At 44.7% G+C, this 6062-nt stretch overlaps 1 pseudogene; it reads left to right on the plus strand.

Moving 5' to 3' along the window:
* The first annotated feature begins 775 nt into the window (after positions 1-775).
* The window catches only part of LOC103672867, a 95332-nt pseudogene continuing 90045 nt past the window's right edge, over positions 776-6062 (plus strand).

The raw sequence follows: 6062 nt of genomic DNA on the forward strand, positions 1-6062 counted from the left end.
CAGTTGTTCTCTCCCCACCCCAAAAGAAGATGAAATAATCTTTTGTTTTGTTTTGTTTTGTTTTCCTGATAACTTCCTTGCTCTACCCTCCTGCCTTCTTCCCCCTATGCTCCTGCCTATAAAAACAAAAAAAATTTTGTACAACTCAGACCATCTCTTTATTGCTAGATGGGATGCTGTTCCACTCATGAATTGCTTAATAAAGCCAATTAGATCTTCAAATGGACTCCATTGAATTTTTGTTCTTTACCATATCTATAAGCCAAGAGCAGTTTGTCTTAATCCGTTTGGGCTGCTATAACAGAGTACCACAAAGTGGGGAGCCTAGAAACAACAGGAGCTTATTTCTCATAACTTTGAAGGCTAGAAGTCCAAGATCTGCAGCGGCCACTGGCCGAAGACTTATGTTAGGGATATAATAGGAAGGCATGTTTCTGGTGACCTTGCGGGCTTCATTGTTAAGTCAAGAGTCAAGCGGTCGGGAACGCCCAGCTGTTTTGGGGCAGAACACTGCTGAAACCTGATTGCTCTTGGCTTGGCGATGGCCCGCGGCATGCACCACTATCCCCTGACCTTCCCCGTGATCATGCACCACTATCCCCTGACCTTCCCCGTGATCATGCACCACTATCCCGTGACCCTCCCCGTGATCATGCACCACTATCCCGTGACCCTCCCCGTGATCATGCACCACTATCCCGTGACCCTCCCCGTGATGCGCTACTATTCACTAGAATGTCACACGGATCACTCCCTTGATCGATTGTGATTGTAAATGCCTTTGATTGTTGCCAAAAAATACGCGAGGTCGCAGCTGTTCCGGGTGATCACTCGTGGCGATCGTCCCCTGCACCCGCGCTCTCTTTCGCAAGCTAACATGTCTGTGCCTCGTCCTCCCCAGTCGAGGAATCAAGGGTGCTGCGGTTTTGGCGCTGCGGACGTGCCGCGGCAAAGATCGGGAGCCAGCAGATTCAGTATGGTGGCTGGTGAGGGCCCACTTCCTGGTTCATAGCTGGTGCCCTCCTGTGTCCTCGCATGGTGGAAGGGTCTAGGGAGTTCTCTGGAGTCTCTTATAAGGGCACCAATTCTATTCGTGAAGGCTCCACCTTCATGACCTAATCACCTCCCAAAGGCCCCATCTCTTAATATAACATCTTTGGGGATTAGGGTTTCAACATATGAAATTTGGGGGGACACAAACATTCAGACCAGGATAATGTCTATGGGCGTTTCATTCCCCTCATGCCAGCTTTCCCTACACACCCCTACCCAAAGGCACAGGCATGGGAGCACGAAAACACACACACGCGCACACACACACACACACACACACACACCCCTCCAAAACCGACTTACCCTCAAGAAGCCAGCTGGTAAAATCAGTCTATGAGTTAGTAAAGGATTGGCAGGGCTTTAGATATTCACCAAAAAGAACATGTTCTTTTATTTTATGTTCTCAGAGTTCTGTTGCCTTTTGTTGGGATGTGCCAAATAAAAACCACAGGTGGAGCTGGGTAAAGAGATTCTTTGCTTAAAAGGATTATTGCCATAATGGGAGGTTGCCTATTGTAATAGGGGGAGGGAGACTATTGCAGTAGAGAGGACACTCCAACCACGGGATCTGTAAGTGTTTCCAAAAAAAACGAGGCAGAAAGGAATTTTCTTTCATAGGGAAGGATAAACAAGGTAAGAAAGAACCAGACGGGGTGGAGTGGGAGGAGTAAGCGGCATGATTAGGCAGTGGAGCAGGAAATGTTTTCCTTTTGGGTCAGGTTACCCTGTCTTAGGAGGGGCCCTTAAGGAGGGATCGTTCTGCATTGCAATGCTGGCTGAGGGTAGATACAATTCTTGGGCCTGGGGGAAGAAGAGAAGATCCAAGTTTGATCAAGTCAGGTTAGCGGGTATATTGTGCAGACGGGTCAGTGGCTATGAATAGTTCAGCTCATCATTTATAGAACAACAAATGGGAATCTGGTAGATCTGTGTCTGGCCTGGTCCTAGGTACAACAAGGGGGTCATCTCTGAGTCTTCTCTAAGTCACGTGGGGACACGTGATTCTTTTCAGTAACCCCTTTCCTGGAACTCCAAAGGGTCAGGGATTTCTGAATCTGGATGTTTTCCAGGTGCACTGGATTCAAGTAAAGTTCAACGTTGTCAGATGTAAATGAAAAGATGACGAACCAAGTAACCAGCCAGTGGGAACACCTCTTGTACATTATGAACACACGTCTGTATCAAGCCTACTGATCCTAGTACCACTCTCACAATTTCCCCTGTGCCAAGTCACTCGACTGCAAAGATCACCTTTTCAGCTGGGTCACTGCTTTGGGGCTTCCTGTTTCACCAAAAACAAGAGGACTTGCTTATCCTTCCATTTTTCTTTCTGCCACCAGTATAATCAGGATTGATCCCTTGATCCAACTCCAGTCTGATGAGTAGTTTTCATATGCATTTCATCTTAGAGGCCTAATATGAAGATTGAGAAATCATTTGGCAAAATGATTAAGTGATCAGCAAAGCTTAACAGATTTTCATGCTGTCAAGACCAGCTTATTGACTGAGACCATTTGGGAGTCAGATGTTCAGCCTGCCGCCAGGATTCGGAACTAACAAAGTTGTTTAGTGCCTTTGACCTTTCAGGCATCGTCTTTGTATTCTTTCAGCAATCCCACCCGAGCCGATTTGCCTGTTGTCCTTATAGATCTTTTCTATCAAAACTAGCCCTCAGTGACTCAGTACCCCAAAACAGCTCTTCAAGAAATGTACTGATAAAGTCAGTCGCTTACATGTATATAAAAAGATGGCAGGGCTTCATATGGGAGCCTTTTAAGAGACACAGTTTTATGGTGGTTGTAGTTATTAGTCCGTCTGCTGCTTGGTTGGTGTTGTTTTGGTTTTTCTCCCAAGGCTAGGATAAGGAGGCATTTTATGATACTTAATGAATATTAGCAGGGTCTGTTAGATTTTTAGCTGGTCTGATCATTTTTGGAGCACCACACAGCACTGGAAGACTGCTGATGAAGACCTGTTCCAGAACGTGGCAGTGTTTAAGGCAAAGCAATTCTACGACCTTGGGTCTCCACAGGAAGCCTCCCACTGGATCAGGCCAGAGTGTGTGGAGGGCAGGCTTCCCAGCAGGCTGTCTGCATTTGAGTTTTCTGGTTTACCAGAAGCCTGTGTTGTGTTAGTCCTGTCTTCGCACTTTCCCACAGCTTCCTGTTATCACTCTGACCTCATCTTCGAATTCTCTCCCACTCATTGCTTCCCTGAATGTCCCAGGCCTGATCCAGCCTTAGGACTTTTTTTTCAGTGGTGCCCTCGGCCTGGAGTGTTTCTTCCCCAGGGAGCCACTTGACTACTCCCCCATCTCTACCGTGTCTTTGTCCAAATGTTTCTTTTTTGGTCAGGACAACCCCAAAGACCCGAATTCAAAACGCAACCTGCCACTCTCTGCTCCCACCCGACCGTCCTTATCCTTCTTACCTGGTTCTACTTGTTATCGCACAGCAGTAATCGTATGAGGCATCCCATATCATTTTTCTTTTATTATAGTCATTGCCTTGTTTCACTAGAGTGGGAGTAGAATTTTGACAATTTTGTTTATCGCTGTACCTTGGTACCTGAAATCATGCTCAGTGCATGGTAGGTAATCAATAATTATGTGTTAAGTTAATTAACTTTCTGTTAAGTCAAAATGATTTTTAATAGATAATAAAATGACAGACAATATAATTAAACACTTTTCCATGATATAAAACTGTTTCTAATACATACATTCATCCCGAGCGTGATCTATTTCAAATTAACAACCAATTTCACAGTTGTTCTTTTTGGTATGAAAAAAATAATTGGATGTGGTCAGACTAAGAGCCTTGCGAGGCCTTTTGTTTATCCTGGAGGTAAAAACACTTCCTCGTGTATTGCAAATCTTTCTTCCATTACCAGTTGTCACAAATATTATGTATTTTCAACTTTAGATGTCTTTCCTGATGATAGGAAAGGTTAAAACTTAGGTTCTAATAAAGTCTCCAATGTCCTTATAAACAAAAAATGAAAAATGTTTTCTCCCCTTCCACTAGTCAGATATACTTAGTCATGACTTTCTCATACGATGGCTCTTCTATCCTATAAATACACTTCTCCCTTCCTGCTCAAGGCAGTCCTTTCTTAGAACACCTTGCTATCATTCAAGATGGCTGACTTAAATCAGAGAAGGAACTTGCAACTGTGGAGTTAATGGCATGCAAACTCCACTTCGTTTTCACTACCTTGTAGAGAAGACTGATTATATTTGAAGAAAGGTAGTAAATGATTGCTGGAAGGAAAAGAAAAAAAAATCAATTCCGACTGTCTCTGAGGAGCAGAGTAAATCTAAAAAACAAATGTTCATTCAGGAGTCCCAGCCCCAAGAGAGCACATGAAGGGAGTCACAGTCTGTTAATCCCAGAGATACCAATCCCACAGAGTGAGAAATTCAGGAGGACCATATTGTTAAGAACCTACTGAAATAACATTCAGAGCAAACAGTGAAAATGGATGCTGGCTGTGAACTGTTCATTTGAGAGGAGCCTTGGAGGTGCAAATGCTGCAAATCCAAGAAAGCTCAAAGCCTAACAGGCCCATACAAGCTGATAGTGACTACACTGTGTCCTTGTTTTCTCTTTTCCAGAGCCCCAACATGAGAATCAATAGAGAAGGCACCACGATGATTACAGAATTACTCAAAATGAAATGTAAGAAAGAAGAGCTAGCTGAAATCAGTCAGGCTGGAAAGAGGAACGGTCAGATTTCTGTGATGGATAGTAAACTGTTCTGTGGACTATTAAAAGAAAGATGGCGACTACCTGTCCACTGAACAGAAACAGACTTAAGCTGAAGGATAAAATAGAAAAGTAAGCAAGAGGCGTGTCCTGTCTTTTAGAGATTAGTAAATCCTCTGGGTTTCTGATTTAGCAACCATGGGGTTTCTCTTTCCCTGGAAAGTAACTGGAACAGTTTCCCCATGTTCCTGGGATTGGCTGTGAAATCATGAAGACAGTGAATACCTAGGCACTCTCCATTGGACACAGGCATTTGTGTTCCCCAGCACTCCCATCTCTCCCTGCGCTCTCTCCTTCATTGTTTCCAGTGAGTGCCAGCATCGTTTCGTGCAATTCTACTCGCCAGTCTTCTCATTCCATTGTTCAAAAACCCATCTGCTGAGTACCACTTCTGCACCTAGATAGACAGGAAGGGTATCGAGGTCAGTAATAACAGACAAGACTGCCGCCATGGGGCTTATGTTGGGAGGAGAGGGGAACAGAGAAGGGAATCAACATGATTTCATATAGTAAGTAGTACTATAAAGAAAAACAGGATGTTGTGGTAGCTAGTGATTGTGTGTGTGTGTGTGTGTGTGTGTGTGTGCGTGTGTGTGTGTGTGTGAGGTTTTCAGATAGGGACTTAGGAAAGGCCTCTCTGAGGAAGTCACTGGTGAGCTGATGAGCGGGAAGCAGCCCTACAAAGACACAGGCTAGAGGAAAGCCTACTCATTAGCCTACAGTCCTGGGCGTCCTCAGCATCAGGGGATGTTCACTTAGTCTTTTTTTTTCTTTTAAGATTTTATTTATTTATTTATTTGACACAGAGAGAGAGAGAGAGAGAGAGCGAGCACACAAGCAGGGGGAGCGACAGAGGGGGAGTGAGAAGCAGGCTGTCCTCTCAGCAAGGAGCCCGACGCAGGGCTCGATCCCAGGACCCTGAGACCATGACCTGAGGCGAAGGCAGATGCTTCACCAACTGAGCCACCCAGGTGCCCCGTGTGTTCACTTAGTCTTGAACAACAACAACAACAACTACACGTATCCTCAGATAAATGGATATAAAGCTCTGACATTTTCCCCAAATGGAAACCAGTCACCCCAAACAAAAATTGAGATTGGGTGGTTGGAATTAATATTTTACGTAGTCAAACATTCAGGGGTTGTTGCTAATCATTTCACACTGGATCTCACGGGCAGGAAGCGCTCGTGTGGAGATCCGAAGATTCCAGCTTTTCATTCTGATTTGAGAATGATGGTTGA

The sequence above is a fragment of the Ursus maritimus genome, assembly GCF_017311325.1.
Source record: "Ursus maritimus isolate PB19 chromosome X unlocalized genomic scaffold, ASM1731132v1 scaffold_X1, whole genome shotgun sequence".
Taxonomy (NCBI): domain Eukaryota; kingdom Metazoa; phylum Chordata; class Mammalia; order Carnivora; family Ursidae; genus Ursus; species Ursus maritimus.